At 35.9% G+C, this 19,930-nt stretch overlaps 1 protein-coding gene across 3 annotated transcripts in view; it reads right to left on the reverse strand.

The window, feature by feature from the left end:
- asxl2 (ASXL transcriptional regulator 2) overlaps window positions 1-19,930 on the reverse strand; it is a 291,665-nt gene that overhangs the window by 84,572 nt on the left and 187,163 nt on the right. The gene's annotated exons all lie outside the window — the stretch shown is intronic.

Consider the following 19,930-nt stretch of genomic DNA (forward strand, 5'->3'; position numbering starts at 1 on the left):
AAAATCTGCAATTTATACAAAAACTAACCATAAACAACCAAGAAAACTAACCTTGCATGAGTCGAGCTCTGGCATTAAGGAAGTGAGGAGGAACTGGGTGTAGAGGAGATTACAGTTTTGAGGTAAAGTCCATGAAGATGTGGGTTCACTGCATGCTCCCATCTCGCTTCCGGGAGCCCTTAAACCCGTCACTGTTTGTAATGTTACCAATTAGCATGACAGTGAGGCACTACAATGGAGCAATCGGATGGTGCAAAAAGTGCCAAGTGCTTTTATTAAAATCAACAAAACAACAATCAAAAACAAAGTCCAAATTAAATAAAGTGCAGTACTTTTGGAATCCTTCAATAAATAAATGATCCCATAAAAACAGAAGTTAAGTGGAGGTTAAATTTCAATAGAAAAAAGTCTTCATTAAATACAACAAGATTAAAACAATGCTCGAAGCAGTCTCTTTAAAAACAAGCCCAGTGCATTCTTTAACTGCCTTCTCGGCCTTACTGCCTTCTTGCGCTCTCTCTCTCTCGCTGCACAGGGAAGGCACAGGGAGAGACTGAACACGTGCAGACATCATCGAACCGGAAGGGAAACTAGCTTGTTCGTCACACAAGTGTGTGGTCGTGAACAGATGCAAAAGTTTGGCAAACATTTTGGTTGTAACCCAATTTGTACGTGGTCCGAGGCGTTCATGACCTGAGGTTCCACTGTATATCCATTGCGCCCCTAGAAGAAAAATTACATATTGCGTGGTACCTAATTAGCAGCAGCTAAATAACTTTACTGTGCAATTTAAAAACTGGAAATGAAAGCATGATGCACAGTATGTTGCGTAATATATATTTAAAACATAAATCTAAAAGTTACATAGATACCTCAATAAAAAGGTCCATAAACCTAATCTGATTTAATTTCACAGAGAAAACACAATGAAGGTCTGTATAAAGAGAGAACAATTTCTGGTAATCTATAAAGCTATCTTGTACATTCTGTATATAAACTAGAAGATGACAACAGTTTCAATGCAGGTTATTTTTTACTTTTATTAATGGGTAGGTGAATTCCTAAAAACGTATTTTAAGACAGGGATTTTTTTTCCAGATTAAATTATGTAATGTTTTAAGGTATACAGAAGTAACCCAATTTTATGTATTCAACACACAAATTCAAATAGACAATAACAAATAAAATTAATAAATAAAAATAAAAATAATAAAGTAAATAAACAAGCTGCATTAAATGCATTATATGGCATCCAATGTTGTGCATTCCACTTGTTGTTATACAACACTAAAGCATGCATTAAAAAGATTTCAATAGCTAAACAATTCACAAACACTAAGGGAAGGAACAACAGATAAAGTGCCAAATGTACAAAATAAACTGAGAACAACAAACCCTGCTATCTCTGGGCCTTCCTATACAAAGGTGACCCCTTTTTATTTGGTGGGGTGTACGATCATTTACCTATTTCAGTACCACACAAAGCACTTTCTGTCACATTTCATATCTCTTTCTTTGGTCTCTCTTCATCCTGTCAGTTGTGTTATTGCTAAAACTTGCTTCCAAAGCATTCTGGAACAGCTAGCAGCCCTAGCTGCCCAGAACCCTTATCCCCAAACAGAGTGTAATGAATCCATTTGCTGCCACCTAATAAGTGAGAGTCATCTATTACACGGCATTCTCTTCTTCCTATGCCCCTGTATTAACCAATTCAGGGAAACTCACTAGAGATATGTATGTTATCATCCTCCAAATGTCCTCCTTTGTACTTTTCTTAATAGTGAAATGCATCGATTTTGCCAAACTTTGTTTTTCATCAAGTGTTAGGGTCTGATGTGGGGAAGGTTAGTGTCCCCAGTTTTCAGCACTTCTTGCCCTCACCTAGTTACCACCTACTAAATATTTTAATATTTATACATATGTTGTATGTATATACTTTGTCTTTAAGCATGTTAATGATTGGCAGTACTCTATTTAGCCATTTGTTATGTGTAATGCAATAATGTGAGCACCACTTTGAAAATACAAATAGTTGTTTTTTGGCATATTGTTATTTTACACATGGGATTTTTTATTGTCTGTGTCACTAACTTGTTGGACCAAAATAAATAAATAGATAAATTTGCCTAAGGGATTTTAGATTATATTTTTCATACTGAAGATTAAGTGCAACACACCACAGATGCAAGAAAAAGATTTAATCAAAATATTAAAGCAGTGAAGATTAGCAGTACATTCATTAAAAAAATGCTGGTCACATTCATTGAATCTTTACTGATAACGGTGCTTGTGTATATAAAGATATTAAAATCTTTAGGAGAGACAAGGATAGTAACATAGGTAAAAAATTAAGATCAAACTAAACATCACTTGATTATTCATATAAAATGTCTCATGCCCTTGATATACGCTCTCTTCTGTATTGCACACCATGTATAGTCAAAGTAAAAAGTATGTGAACCCCTAGGAATTATCTATATTTATGTCTAAATCCTATATAAAACATGGTTGTATCTTCATGTCAGTCACAATAATGAACAAACACAGTCTCCTATAACTAAAGATACATAGATTATCAGAAGATTTTTGACCATATTGAATAAATCATTCAGACTGTGAAACTGAAGGTTGGAAAAAGTAAGTGAACCCTAAGCTAATGACTTTTTAAAAAGCTCATTGCAGTCAGAATTTAGTACAGCTGGATTCCATGTAATGAAGCAAGTTCAGAGGTGTGGCCTAGAATTGGTTTGATTGATAAAAAAACAGTATAAAGTTTGAGTTTGAGCTTTTGACAAGAAGCACATCCAGATGGGAATCATGCCTCGCACAAAAGAGCTGTCTGAAGAGATACGATTGAGAATTGTTCATCTACAGGCTGGAAAGGGTTCACAGAGTCATCTCAAAGATTTTAGATATTCATCAGTCTACTGTTAGGCAAGTTGTCTATAAATGGAGACAATTTGGTAGTGTGGATACTCTGCCTACAAGTGGGCACCCTGCCAAGATGACCCCAAGAGCACAACGCAAAGTCGGCAATGAGGTAAAGAAAACCCTAGAGTGACAGCAAAGGACTTGAAGAAGTCATTAGAACTAGCTAACATCTCTGTTCATGAGTCAACTATACGCAAAACATTGAACAAGAAAGGAGTCCATGGCAGGACAACAAGAAGGAAGAAACTGCTATCAAAAAAGAACATTACTGAACAGCTGAAGTTTGCGAAAGAGCACTTGGACACTCCACAACGGTACTGAGAAAATGTTTTGTGGAGTGATGAAACCAAAATTGAACTATTTGGGAGAAACAAGCAGAACTTCATTTGGAGTAAAAAGGGTGCTGCATATCAACATCAAAACATCATCCCTACAGTAGAGTATGGTGGAGGGAACATCAAGATTTGGGCCTGCTTTGCTGTATCAGGGCCTGGACAGCTTGCCATCATTGAGGGGAAAATGAATTCACAAGTTTATCAACAAATTCTCCAGGATAATGTGAGGGTGTCTGTCTGTCAAGTTAAGCTCAAAAGAGGCTGGGTGACGCAACAGGATAATGGCGGCAAACATCGCAGCAAATCCACAGCACAATGGCTTCAGAAGAACAGACTCTGCCTTTTGGGGTTGACCAGGCAGAGCCCAGATCTCAATCCTATTGAGATGCTGTGGAATGACTTGAAGAGAGCCATACACAGAGGACAACCAAAGAATATGGAAGAGTTAAGGCAGTTCTGCAGGGAAAAATGGGGTAAAATTCCCCCCCGCACAATGTGCAGGTCTGGTTGAGGTCATTTCTGCCAAAAGAAGGGTCAACCAGTTATTAAATTAAAATAGACATGAAAGAGTACGATTTTTTTGTGTGTCATTGGCTTAAGCTCATTGTGTATATCAGTACCTGTGACTTAGCTGAAGATCAGATCACTTTTTATGACAAATTCATGCAGTAAACCGGATAATTCCAAAGGGTTCACATACTTTTTACTTTGACTGTAGTTCAGATATCCAGTGAAGTTAACAATACACAACACTGTAAACACAAAATAAATGGCATCTTAGTGTAAAGAATTTTGTTTCTCTCTTGGCATCTAACAAACAGATGTTTCCCATTGCTTCACATACCCAAGAAAGCACTAAATATACACATACATACATACACACACACACACTCACATGGGTTTTCCCTTTAAACACTAGATTTTTTTTTTCCACTAGACGTTAAAGTTTTTTCTATATGAAGGACTTTGTGGATGGATGGGCATCCTAGGTGGGATTGATGGTGTTCTCTTACCTAGCCTGGGGGGACAATGGAAGACTACTTCGTGGTTCAAAGTCTTTCCCAGTACACTGGGTATTAGTATGCCTCTGGAGTTGCACCCATTTGGACACCTGCATTGCTATATAAGCAATTTAGTTACAACAGAAAGTGCTTTTCACTTATATAAAAAGGTACTGTGTGTAAAAAGAGACTTTTTGGGACCAGAATTTGTGTCATTGTCAGTTGTATTTGAGGTTTGTGTGTGAGGTGCCATCAAAAGTACACATTTATTATCTATAAAGCTTAAGTTAGTGACAATTCTCTCCATCACCTCCCCAAAAGATGGGGAAACAAACCCGTAATTCCATTCTAAAACTGCAACATTCTTATTTTGAATTTCATTCTTTTGCTTTTTCACCTTTCTGTTCTTTGATTTAAATGGCACTTGCAGTATGATATTATAGAGGTGTACGTGTGACAAGAGTGTGTGTTTAATGGAAAAATGTGTAGGTACTCGGGCCATCCCCAAACCAGAATGAAGGTTCAGGTCAAAATTATAAAAAGGTTTCACAAACAAAGTGAAAAAATCAGACAGACTTAGGGAAACACTACAAGTAGTAGTAGCAGAATTATTATCGTCATTGTCCTACACCACGACAAACAAAAATATGTCAAAATACTGTACAGAACTTAATTTTAATTAATACAAAACACAAATCAGATGACTTATTTCATGCAGCAATTCAAACTGAACAAGGCATAAATGAGAGTAAAGTGTGAAACAAACAGTGCTTATTAATAAAAAAAGAGTAACTGCTAGCAGTTAAAATATTAACTGTTTATATAGAAAAGCATCCAAATGTAGTATTCTGCCATCATTGCAGTCCTTGAAAACTTACAGTTTACTTACAGTTACTTTGATACATATGTAGTTGATCATGTTAATGAAACACTATGTCTATAATCATAGGATAACATTGTCTAATTAATTGGTGTTAATGATTTTCTGTGATGCATCTTTTGGTAAAAAATGGCCAGTAATTAAAATAATAATTTCATAAGTGTGCTAAAAGCATACTGCCAAAATAAAAAACCTTCTATTACTTAATTATAAGATTGATCATAACTAGGAGGACTATCATAGTATTTTGGTCATTACAAGCCAGAAAAAAAAAAGAGTTTTTAAAAACATATTCTCTCTGTGAAGCACAAATTAAATTGTTAAAATGCTACTACATCACCCCTATTGCCTTCTTAAAAAATCTTGTGGCTGCTCAAGATTATAAATGAACTTCTGCTGAACTCGAATATGCATACTTTAATGCATCACTAATTCTACAAAACTATAAACTATGAAAGAAAAACTTGGTCAGGAAAGATAGAATAACTTTCACATAACACATCATACCATGTACGAAAAGGAGAAAACTTATTTCATTAAAATATTGTTATATTCAAAATCTTTGTAAAGGTGATTTTGATTATATTTTCTCCTTTACATACATGGTATAATGTAGCTATCTCTCTCTCTCTCCCCACTTATACAGGTGTATATATATTTATTGTGAAGGACAACTGGGTCCCATGCCCGGCAGGGGCGCCCCTGATGCTTATGTTCCGGGGGAACCGCCATGGGCAGTCCAATACCTCCCCCGGGACGCTTGGTGGCAGCCTCCCTAGCCAACAACCCCCCATAATGACAATGTGAAAAAAGTTTACTTGAGATTTTTGCAAATTTATTAAAAATAAAAAAATTGAGAAAGCATATGTACATAAGTATTCACAGCCTTTGCCATGAAGCTCAAAATTGAGCTGAGGTGCACCCTGTTTCCCCTGATCATCCTTGAGATGTTTCTGCGGCTTAATTGAAGTCCACCTGTGGTAAATTCAGTTGATTGGACATGATTTGGAAAGGCACACACCTGAAAAAAAGAAAAATTTCTGCTGCTTTGAAGGTCCCAATGAGCACAGTGGCCTCCATCATCCATAAGTGGAAGAAGTTCGAAACCACCAGGACTCTTCCTAGAGCTGGCCGGCCATCTAAACTGAGCGATCGGGGGAGAAGGGCCTTAGTCAGGGAGGCCTGTATGGTAGAGTGGCCAGACGGAGGCCACACCTTAGTAATAGGCACATGGCAGCCCGCCTGGAGTTTGCCAAAAGGCACCTGAAGGACTCTCAGACCATGAGAAACAAAAGTCTCTGGTCTGATGAAACAAAGATTGAACTCTTTGGTGTGAATGCCAGGCGTCACGTTTGGAGGAAACCAGGCACCACTCATCACCAAGCCAATACCAACCCTACAGTGAAGCATGGTGGTGGCAGCATCATGCTGTGGGGATGTTTTTCAGCGGCAGGAACTGGGAGACTAGTCAGGATAAAGGGAAAGATGACTGCAGCAATGTACAGAGACATCCTGGATGAAAACCTGCTCCAGAGCGCTCTTGACCTCAGACTGGGGCGACGGTTCATCTTTCAGCAGGACAACGATCCTAAGCACACAGCCAAGATATCAAAGGAGTGGCTTCAGGACAACTCTGTGAATGTCCTTGAGTGGCCCAGCCAGAGCCCAGACTTGAATTCAATTGAACATCTCTGGAGAGACCTTAAAATGGCTGTGCACCGACGCTTCCCATCCAACCTGATGGAGCTTGAGAGGTGCTGCAAAGAGGAATGGGCGAAACTGGCCAAGGATAGGTGTGCCAAGCTTGTGGCATCATATTCAAAAAGACTTGAGGCTGTAATTGCTGTTAAAGGTGCATCGACAAAGTATTGAGCAAAGGCTGTGAATACTTACTTATGTACATGTGATTTCTCAGTTTTTTAATTTTAATAAATTTGCAAAAACCTCAAGTAAAGTTTTTTACGTTATCATTATGGGGTGTTGTGTGTAGAATTTTGAGGAAAAAAATTAATTTAATCCATTTTGGAATAAGGCTGTGACATAACAAAATGTGGAAAAAGTGATGCGCTGTGAATACTTTCCGGATGCACAGTATATATACACACACACACACATATATATATATATATATACAGTATATATTGTGGCATATAGCTGGGGGTGGTACCCAGCCGGGACACCCAGGAGGACAAGAGGGGGGCTTATGCCTCCTCCAGACCATGAGGGTGCGACTGCACTGGTGGCTTTGGGCATCATGGGAAGCTCAACCCTATAGGGGCCCGTGGTCACCGCCAGGGGGCGCCGCAATGCCTGGAGAGCCACAGCAGAAGTGCTGGTGGGAAGACGACCAGGGACACCCGGAGTGCTTCCGGGTGGCCAGCTGGTACTTCCACCACACTGGGGAGTGCTGGCGGAAGCTAATCGGGAGGCACTTGGAGCACATCCAGGTGATTATAAAAGGGGCTGTCTCCCTCCATTCAGTGGCTTGAGATGGGAGCGGAGAAGGACGGAGCTTGGGATGAGAGGAAAGGAGACGGCTTGAAGAGAGGCATCATTTTGGATAGGCATGGACTTTGGGGGAGATTTGGGGTTGTGAGCTGCACTGTATATAAAATGTAAATAAAGCGTGTGTTGGGTGACTTAAAACAATGTCTGCCTGTCTGTGTCCGGGCCTCTTTCTAATATATATATATATATATATATATATATATATATAAATACACACACACACACACACACACACACATACATACAGTACATACATACAGTGGGTATAGAAAAGAATCACCCCCTTCGAAATATTTCCATATTTTTTGCTTTACAGCCTTAAATGAGAACACACACACAAAAATATTTCTTCCCAGCTTTACTTACACAATGCAACCTATAACATCCAAGTGAAAGATATCATAGTTACAGTTCAGAAAAAATATTTTAAAATATCAAAAACAAGATATACTGGGATTAATAAAGGATCAGCCCCAAATGTCAATATTTTGTTGAACCACCTTTTACTTTAATGACACAGCCTTGAGTCTGTTGGAATACTTCTCTATCAGCTTTGCACATCTAGATTAAGAAATATTTGCCCACTCTTCTTTACAGAACTGTTCATGTTCAGTTCAATTGGATGGTGAGAGTTGGTGGACTGCTATCTTCAGATCTTTCCACAGATTTTCAATGGGATTTAGGTCTGGGCTCTGACTGGGCCACAAGAGGACATTCACTTTTTTTCCTTCAGCCACTGTGTGGTCAATTTTGTTGTGTGCTTCGGGTTGTTGTTGTGTTGAAAGGTGAACATTGTGCCCATCTTCAATTTTCTGGCAGAGGGTAGCAGGTTTTCCTTAAGAATTTGACGGCATTTTGCCCCATCAATTTTTCCTTCTACCCTAATGAGAGCCCCAGGCCCTGCAGCAGAGAAACACCCTCACAACAGGACGCTGCCACCTCCATGCTTTACTGGAGGTATGGTTTGTTGTGTTGTGGTGAGCTGCATTGGATTTCCACCAGGTGTACCATTTGGAATTGAGGCCAAATAGTTTAATTTTGGTCTCATCTGACCATAACACCTTTTTCCACTTGGCATCAGAATCATCAAGGTGCATTCTGGCAAAGCTCAAACGAGCCTTAATGTGGCCTTTCTTGAGAAGTGGCTTTTGCCTTGCGACCCTCCCGAACAAGTCACAATTGTGGAGCACTTGTGAAATTGTTGTCACATGTACACAATGACCACTCTTTGCCATAGAATCCTGTAACTCCTTCAAAGTGGCCATTGGCCTCTTAGTAGCCTCTCTTACCAGTTTCCTCTTTTCTCTTCCATCCAGTTTGGAAGGACGGCCGGATCCAAGGAGTACTACCAAACACTTGCCACTTATTTATTATGGACTTTACTGTGCTCCTTGGATTTTTTTGTATCCATCTCCTGCCTTATGTCTGTCCATAACTCCATCCAATAGCAGTGTGCTAAAAGTTGGAATGTGACGTCAGAGTCTCTGGTTACTATCTACATGTGTCAGAAAGCCACTTTGCAGATCCTACAAGATCGGTGTGCGTGCTTCAATGTCTGATGAATGGTTCGAAGTGGTGAAGCAAAATGCTGATATACAGATGCATTCGTGGTGCTTTTATATTCAAACGTCACATATTCCCGATCGTGATGACACGATACATTTTAAAAGTCTCACATACCGTCTTCTGTGCTGTCTTTTTTTCTAGGGCTTCCTCTGGTACTGACAGCAGCGGCAAACAGCAATAGATCGCCACACTGAGTACATTAAATGTATGATATTCCAACTCTCTGCACATTTAGAATCCTTTAGATTTATACCTGATATCTCTTTCATGATGAAATGCATTGAAGTATGTATGTTACATTTTACAGATAAATTGGTAATTTCGTTTAAATAATGAAAACTCTTAATAATTACACACATGGGGGTGACATGGTGGCAGAGCTTTAGCGCTGCTGTCTTGCAGGGAGCCGCGTTGCTTATATTCCCTGCCTGGAGTGTACATGTTTTCCTGTTGGGCTTCCACAATGTGCTCCGGTTTCCTTCCAAAGATATGCAGATTTAGTTATACTAAAATGACACCAGCGTGTATGTGTGTGCTTGTATTCACCTTGGATGAGCTGATGCCTCGTGCAGCGATTGTTTCTGCCTCATACCCAATGCTAGCTGAAATGAACAAATCCCTGGACTGATGGATTTAATCATTAAACATCCTTTTCAGAGATATTGCGGTAAGATGTCATCGGAATTTAATGGGTGTTCCAGGCAATTCACAACACAGTGAAGCCGAACCTGTTCTGACTGTGATAATATCTCGCATTGCCACCTGGTGGCATTTACGATTTACGTAAAGTGCACGCACAAATATAAACAGTACAATGCTTGCAAAGCAGGAGCGCCCGCTGCAGCATGCGTCGCGTCACATGAAGTATAACCCCGGTCTGACTTTACAAATATTGGTTTAGGGGAATTGGGCTTTGGTTGTGATCCTTTATTAATCTCAGTATTTCTTGTTTTTTATTTTTTTAAATTCTTCTGAACTGTAGCTGTGATATCTTTCACTTGGATGTTATAGATTGCATTGAGTAATTAAAGCTGGAATAAATACTGGTCTGTGTGTTTTCACTTAAGGCTGTAAAGCAAAAAGAAAGAGAATATTTCAAAGGGGGTGATTTTTTTCTATACCCACTGTATATAGATAGATATAGATAGAGAGAAAGAGAGAGAGAAAACCTGTGTGTAAATTCTAAACACTTACAAATTACAACAATTTTTAATAGAGGTCTGGAATTAATTTCATTACACTACATACAGAGCTGATATTATGATAAACAGAGTGTTTATCGAAAACTGAAAAATGCCCAAATGAACCTTACTCCTGCTCAATGCAGACGTATGCAGCAGCAAATCCTAATTTAGACACAATATTTCCCTAAAATGCTAAAGTCAGCATTTCTTGCACCTGAATTGCATATTTATTTTTTGTGATATCACTGAATTAAATCAGCACAATCTGGTATGGCACATTGACACAATATGCTTTTCTGTGCTTCCATATACAGTTGTGCTTGAAAGTTTGTGAACCCTTTAGAATTTTCTATATTTCTACATAAATATGACCTAAAACATCATCAGATTTTCACTCAAGTCCTAAAAGTAGATAAAGAGAAACCAGTTAAACAAATGAGACAAAATATTATGATGATGTTTTAGGTTATATTTATGTAGAAATATAGAAAATTCTAAAGGGCTCACAAACTTTCAAGCACAACTGTATGTTTAAGTTGTTAAAATAGAAGAGTTCTGCAGAAATTTGGTGAAAACACATTTCCAGACATATTCTGGAAAGCTATAGTGATGAAGAAAATTAATGTGATTTGATAAAAACTGAGCTTTTGGGTTTTTTATTTTGTCCACACTATGAAATTGCACTGAAGGATTGGAAATTAAGTCAGTCATCAGCAACTCGCTTTGTGTTCAGATGACTGTCATTAATAGTAAATTTAGGATTTTTCAAGGCCTCCCAATAGCTGCTGCAAGTTTTATTCCAAACAATTTCACAGTCAGTACATCATTCTTATTTTTAATTGAGCTCATTGTTTAGTTGTCCAGCCTACAAATATTTCTGAATTCATGAATATTTGTGTTCTTTTCCGTAGCTTTAAATACTTATGTTTTCTTGTGCTGTATTTTTATTTACCATTTTCAATAAAGCTTGTTCTCTTAATTGTATCCAAATTCTGGGGAATAACACTAAGTAATGCAGGCAAAAGTGTAAAGACTTTGAAAACTAAAGGGGTACCAACTGAATCACTGCCACTTTCAATTCTCTGCTCATTCAGAAAAGCTCCTTACATTTGAGCAAACAAGTAAATATGGTCCTGAAGTAATCATTCAGCTATTCTTGAAGCATTCAGTGTTGTCATCATTTGGATACAATCAAGGGGGCAAAGGAAACTTAAGCACAAAGTTTTGGCAAAAATACAAAGAATTTCAGAATTCCTTAGAATAAGAGAATAAAAAAGGTTGTTAACTAAGTAATAAAATGATTTAAAATGTAAGAGTAACATACTAATAATGAAATTAGTTGGAATAAAAACCCAAGGTCATAGGGGTCCTCCTGGACTGAAACTGAGAGCTGCAGTTCTAGACTGTACTTATATAGTAAATTAATGAAATATTCACCCAAACAGCAATCTCACAATAATATAAAAACAATACTGCTTAACTAATATCCAACACAGAGAAACACAAACAGTAAGAGTGTTTTTTTTTTTATCTAGTGCTGAGATTATTAAAAAAAATATTGAAATCTACTTGTAAATAGCTGCATCATAGCTGGATCTTATTAACGCAACAACAGACACATGGCTGAATACCTAGACAAAAAAGATTATAATTATTTTAAAAGACAGGCAAGAAAGAGTACATGGAAGTGTGGTCACATAAATGACTGAATGTAAATACAAGTCTGCTTAAAATGATGGCTAAGATACATCTTTAATACATTATTGTGTTAGATCAGAAAATGGATAAACATCAACAAGATAGTAGTGCCAACAAAATGTTCGCAATACTATCAAAAAGCTAGCATAAATGGGAATTTCATATTAATGAGAGACTTTACTTACTCAGATATTAGGTAAGCAGGGAAAACTCAGTAAACACTAAAAAATGCAAACTGACTTCGCAGAAGTAATGGCTGCTTCTTTAACCTGCTATTTTAAAGTATAACCTGATGTTGTCTCTTTAAGCATGATTTACTATTCTGTAAATATTAAGTTAAACCTCAACTGACCTCTATGTCATATAGCACCTTTGTAAAGTAAATGTCATTGCAAACGTGCATTTTAAATACACAGCCATACTAAAATTGTTTCTTTTTAATATTTAAAGCTGGTGCATCAGCCGGTTATGTGAACCTCTAGCCTTGTGGTTTTCTTCCACACTGTTTGCTTACAGTTATTAAACTATTAAGTAAGTGGTTATAATGTTAAATATAAGCTTTACACTCCTTAGGCAGTGCTTATAGGCAAGTCACATGTATGTAATAAAATAAGCAAATCTGGCATAGATGTGAAAACACCTTGATGGAATAAGTCATCCAGAAGACAATTAAGAAAGCTTATGATATGGCAATATTAAAAACACGCTGAACCAAACACTTTCGAATACATAAAAGCACATATCTATGCTCATATCATAGCCAATTTAGGGTTACCCAATCAGCCTGTACACATTTTTGTATAGTTTATAGGTTAATCAGGTCATTATTGTCACATGAATGTGCTAATCAACATGCAAAATGGCACCACTCTCTGGCGCTACAATTAGCGAGCTACCTTGCCTTTTATCATCCATATAGTAGGGCTTGAAGGGTTTTCAGACATTCCAGGAAACCCATACATTTTTGGGAAGAACAGACAAACTGAACATACACTGTTAGAACCAGGATTGTAAGCCATTTTCCTGGAACTGTGAGCTAAACCACCAAGCACCATTTCTGTCACATCTAAAAGAAAAACTATTAGAATAAACTTGCATGTCTATGAACAAATGATAATGACTTTGGAAAATTAGATAATCAATAGATACTGTATCTAAACAGTTATACACACTCTGAAGGGAGTCCTTGATTTTCCAATTAGATCTCCTGCAGTGGCATGTGTTTTTTTTTCACTCAGTTTGTTTCAACATTTAATTTTGTACTTATCTTGCATTTATTTTTTCATTCAATTACCCAGCTTTGCCAGGGAGATTACATGAGATAATAGTGATACACCTGTCCTTGTACTTTAAAATGTGTCATAAAATTGCCTTTGATTATTCTTTTTGCACCAAATGAAGTCATCTGAAACACACCATTATATTTTCTTAGAGCACTGAGAAAATGTTTTAAGTCCAGGATTTAAACTTTTTTTTTTTTATTATTAATTTTATTACAATCCATACAAAGCAATCAAGTTTTTACAAAAAGAAAAATTGAGTTAGGAACAGATCGATCCCCACCCCTGAGAAAGAGAGCAAGCCAAACGGCGTTAAATTTAAGGCTTGTAAACATACCTAAATTAATAAATTCTCTGTGCTTTATGAACTTATTTTAAAATATTACTGATTAGCTCCTGCCATGTTTTGAAAAAAGTCTGTACGGATCCTCTAACTGAGTATTTGATTTTTTACAATTTCAAATAATATAACACATCAGTTTCCCTCTGACTTAAAAGTGGAGAGTTTGGGTTCTTCCAATTTATCAGAATCAGTCTGCGTGCCAACAGTGTAGTGAATGCAATCACAATTTGTTTGTCTTTCTCCACTTTAAGCCCCTCTGGAAGAACCCCAAACACAGCTGTTAATGGGTTAGGAGGGATTGTGAGTCCAAGGCTGTCTGAAAGGTATTTAAAAATTTTTGTCCAGAATAATGTTAATTTGGTGCAGGCCCAGAACATGTGACCTAGTGAGGCTGGGACTTGGTTGCAACGTTCGCAGGTTGGATCATGCCCTGGAAACATTTTGGAGAGTTTTAGTCAAGACAGATGTGCTCGATATATAATTTTAAGTTGTATAATTATATGCTTTGCGCATATGGAGCTCGAGTGAATTCTCTGCATTGCTATTTTCCACTCCTTTTCTGATATATTAATTGAGAGATCTTTTTCCCAGTGTCCTCTTGGATCTTTGAAAGGGAGGGATTGTAAAATGATTTTATATATTGTAGAGATGGAGTCTAAGTCCTTGAGATTGAGCAATATTTTTTCCAGCATGGATGAGCGTGCAAGATGAGGAAAATCTGGAAGGTTCTGTTTAACAAAGTTTCTGATTTGAAGATAGTGAAAGAAATGTGTAGCTGGAATGTTAAATTTGAAATGTAATTGTTCATAGGATGCAAAGACGACGGCTATTAAACTTTTAATAGACCTTGGTAAGTATTATAGTTTGATTTTCCACTTCATCATCATCAGTTCATTTCGATGCTCAAAAATATGGGCATTCAATATTCAAGGACCCTATAAGAATTTCATAATTCGATTCATAATCAATGTGTGGATTATAATTAAAACCATCATTAACCATTTGCATGTCAAACAGATGTTTCTCTGTTCATAGCAAATATGTTTTGAGGTATGTTTAGTAACAGCAGCGGGATATTTATGCATGTATTTAACAACCACCAACTCTGTTCACTTTAGGATTTTTGTGCATATTTTCCAACTGTACATATGCTAATAAACAATTTCAATATGGCTTTACAACTTTTATAAAATGTGGAATTGGTACGTTATCAATCAAAAGGATATATAGCGCAATGATCTTGGGATGAACAGTCAAAAGTGGGATCTTGCTAGAGGAGTACTGGCAATTGTACACTTTACTTAATTTATTGTAGTTGACAACTGATTAGATAAGCTTACTTACTGTGAGAATGAGCAAAATTAGTACATGGACAAAACTGAGTGAATATAGAATATATGAAATCTAGTGTAAATTGTAATAATAATACATTTTATTTATAAGCTCCTTTCATAACACTCAAGATTACTGTACATAAATCAGTTAAAACAAAAAAATAGGAAGGTAAAGGACAAAATTAATAACAAATAAGTAAGACAGTCAAAATTTAAAACAGATAAGAGCGTCAAAATTATAAAACTGTTTAAAAACAGATCCAAAAATTAATTATTGTAAATTTATTAATCCTAGTGAAGTTATCACTTTTTATAAATATGCCCATTTTGCCTGTGTTCATAAACTATAAAAAACTAACCATAGTTACAATATAAATATACACATAAAACACTAATATGGAATTTCACTTTTTATAAGTGGTACAAAGCTAACTACTGTATAATAAAAAGTTCTTCACAAATGAAGGTACCTTAAATTATCACAATTTGAGTGCATTTCAAATAAAAACATTTCACTCCTTCCATTGCAAAATTGCGATTACATTCAGACAGTGTTCTTCTTGTTACATAACTCTAGGAGTACCAAATAATTTTTATTTTACTATACTGTATGGTCAAATGCAGCAGTAAAATCACAATATATCATAGTTCTTTATGATACATGGCTAAGGTGGAAAATTTCAATTGCTGAGTTTATGCTGCAAATAAATACTTATACACTTTCAGTGCTAATGACCACTTGTGTTTTTCTAGATAACAGTAAAAATAAGTGTCTCAGATTGAAAGATCATATTTTGAATGGTCCCCATAAAAGCAACTTTTTTAACGATTTACTCAAATTTTGAAATGGGTACATTTAAGAAATTTATCCTGAAAACTGTTTTATTGCAAAGCTATGCCTTGCATTCAGTAGTACAGTCAAATTAATTACTTCAGAAAAAAATCAGAAGAATAAACCTATACTTACCATACTAATAATTACATTTTTTCAGACTAAACAGTCCTCTACAATAAAATCTCTGACGAGCTTGACTGGATTTATGTAACATATAGGTTTTCTTTTTGAAAAATTTGCCTAAGGATGAAAAATTTCTGTTTTCCCTTTTTATCTGATGCCATCAAACTCCTAGAATGCAAAGTATTGTTAAGTGTATGATATTAATGTGGACCTATGTTAGTGAGTGCCATTGATTGTATGTGTGTATGTGTGCATACCCTGCAGTCTTTACTTGACAATGCAGGGATAGGATCTAGCCATCCATGCCCCAGAATTTCATAAAGTGCTTTTGAAAAAGGATGGATGGAAGTGTATACAACTTTATCTAAAAAATTGATAGTATTAGTGGTCTGACAAATTATATTTATGAAGACCTTTTATAAAAAAATATTGTCGAAATACAAGTGCGAAGTTTTCATACTACAAAGAGAAGAATTCTAAAATATCTAGAAAATAAATAATCTTTTGTTAAATCTATTAGTCAATTAAAGACAAATTACATAGTAACAATGTTTCAAACAAGGTATTTAGAAATAGCCAAAGAATTAATTTAAAATTTTGTACTAATGCTCTAAAATGGTTTAACTAAATTCTGATTGTAGACAGCATTAAACACATAAATAGCAATACTCTAGCAATCCAATTCAATTTATTTTTGTGTAGCACTCTTCTCTGATGGCTGACTCACACAGTGCATACACAGACTTCCAAAATATAAAACAATACAGAAATATAAAATCATGAAATATTTATGTGCAATAGGCATCTGCTTGAATAGTAGTTCAGGTTTATTGTCAGGTGTACATACTACAATAAAATTCTTAGCTGTATGTCACAAAACAAACACCATAATACAATACCAACAAAACAGAAACACAAAAATACACAGAATGCAGCATACATGATTGGCTGTTGAGTAATGTTACAACCTGTGGAGACTACTGAAAACCATTTACTGTGTACTTGGCTCGCCTTTTTCCCAAAGTATGAATTTAGGAAAACGTAATTCAATTTTTTTTCAGGAATCAAGCAAAGCAAAGCTACTGGAGAAAAAAAAAACTCTACAGGATTGAGGATTAAAACTGTAGTTGTCTGTTTGACTTAGGTACAGTATATGGTAAAGTGTATACTAATGTCTAATGTGTATAAATGGGGTATAATCAAATGATGGTCTCATTATCTGTCTGTTATCACCGATGCCAAAAGTGAAAGATTTTAAAAGATATGTATGGTTATTCAATGTTCCTCTAAGACCTTGTTGACATATTCTATTGAACTGTTTGTCTTTTTATCTTTAATAAATGATTATCTTGTTCGCTGCATCATACTGTACCTCAGTCATTTAGATTTATTTCTGTCATTCTAGGGTGTTGTCTATTATTTTAAATAAACTCCATTACAGTTTATGTCTGCTTAAGGTAAGATTTACTTGGATCCACCTTGAGTACATTAGTTGTATTTTCTTCATTTTGTCCCCATGGGTCAGATATGTTCTTACCTTACACTGTGTACAGTATAAAGTCAGTTGCTCACTCATTAGTCTACCCCATTTTAACTCTTTTATGATTTGCAGTTTTTGAACTAGTGCCATCTGACTTTCATTGCTGATACTAAGGGCACATGGTTAACCATGATTTACCTCAGTATGCCTCATACAATTTATTACATTGCACCAGTATTGCAACAAATTTATCTGCAGTTTTGTGCATTTGTGAAACATTATGATGACAACTAATAGTGTGAGTTGCTCCTCTTTGAAGGAATGGATAAGAAGTAGTTTTGAAAGGTTTGTCAATCTTCTCTTTCTGCATATATTTGTGTCACATTTGCTTTTAATGGTCACTCTTTACTATATGAATTCTGGCAAATCATATGGTCTCTTATTGTACAGAGGAATTCTGTAGCTGACATTTTCAGTCTCTTCATCAAAGCTGGCTAGGACCGACTCCAAACTGTTCAATTTGAAAAATGCAGAATATCTCTAAAGACATGGAATAGTTTGTGGATATAACAATCTTCTCACAATGAATATTAGAAAGATTGGTATCCTAGCTTTTGTAACTTATCTAAAAGCAAGCCAAACACATTTATCCTCAATGGCAGGGGTATCCTAAAATGTATGCTTTCTTGTTATAAAATAATGTTATAGTATTTATGACTGTGTAATGCAAGCAAAGCTTCATGTTATGACTTGCTAAAAAAGAATAATTAGTACCAGCTGTTGTTTAATAATCTGAACTTCTCTGTGAATTTTTAAATCATCACTTAGTACTGCATGTAAAGTTAAACATGTAAAGTTATAAACACTTTTTTCATTTTGGAAAGGCCAATTTATTAATTGAAGTCAGCAATAATAACTGTACCCACATTACAACCACCCTTCCTGATGCAATTTTTCAAACAGCATATAGTCACCTGAATTTTAAGGTGCTTGCAAAATTTTATTAAGATCACATCATCCTTTTTTGAAATAATGCACAATTTTTTTGTTGCCCCCCATTACAACCACCAGATGAAAATTTTATAACATGGCTTATATTTAAATTTGAACCAACAGCAGCCTATATACAACGTTTACTGAAAATTGGTTTAGTCACTATTGCTTGATTGGTGAACAAGCAGACAAAAATTAGAAAAACAAACAGACAAGATGCAAACTAAGGGTTGAAATAAAGTCCTTTGTATGAAAAACAAATAACATCAAGCTAAAAAATTCAAAAGACAAGGTATTATGAGCTGATATATGTAGACATACTAACCAAAGCACCCAATATTACCTTGGTATAAAATGTCTTTTGGAAATTCAATATGGCTGAAAACAACCTACGACTTACTCTTAGACAAAAGCCACAGTCCAGCTAGACAATGCCAAATTAACTGAGAAGAAAACGCTGTACATACCTTCTGCTTTGGCTGCTACAAAATTTTGTGCATATTGATGATGATATCCTTGTCCCAGTGCACTCGTGCTGCTTGATGGGAACTGTAGTTCCTGTGTCAGCACCGTTTTTTCAGTTGCCCCCGCCATTATAACCCCTCTTCCCAATACAATATATAGCCTTTATTGTAAATTCGACCAACAGCAAGGTACATGCAAAATTTCTTCATTTTTCTATGATCAGAGAACTAACAGACAGACATCCAGATGGAAATGGCTTACAATATGACATATACAAATAGCTCACTTCTGCACCTTTAATTATTACTGTGTGATAAATTACAAATATTTTCTCAGGTTACTTTGCTCCCTTTTCTGACTACAACATTTTTCGCTTTTGTACCCTTTTATGACGTTTTTTATGACAGGAATCCACTAGATTCTCATATATTATTTTTACCTTATTTAGAGCACTGGAGAAGTCTTTTAGACCATTAATAATTAACACAACAAAAGTGGAAACTATTTTGTAAAATAACGTTATTAACAAACATTTTGATATTTTAAATACAAAGATTTTAATTTGTTCTGTAGCTTTTTCACATTTCTAGTAGTAGTTTTTCTCCACTTTTATCATCATGGGGTGGTATGCGGATCCTTCCTCTTACCTACAAATTGTTTGTTGCATAGTTTGGCCAAATTAGATTTATGATAGTGCACTTTGGAGAAACTGCAGCTTGACAGAAAGGGAAACGAAGGCGCTGCTTTTAAGAATTGCTACTGAAAATGTGGGGAGTATATGATGGAAAAATGTAAGCTCTAGGGACACTCAAAGTGAGTAGTAATTTCCAATAAAACGGATGCAGTCATACTGATGCAGCTCTTATGTTAAGTTCCCGGACTGCAGGAAAAAAAAGAGGAGCTATGTAAGCAGAGAACGTTGACACCATTTCTCCTCTCCAGATATATCAATTTCAATTCAGAATTCACAGTAA

This window comes from Polypterus senegalus, chromosome 3 (assembly GCF_016835505.1).
Source record: "Polypterus senegalus isolate Bchr_013 chromosome 3, ASM1683550v1, whole genome shotgun sequence".
Lineage (NCBI taxonomy): Eukaryota > Metazoa > Chordata > Cladistia > Polypteriformes > Polypteridae > Polypterus > Polypterus senegalus.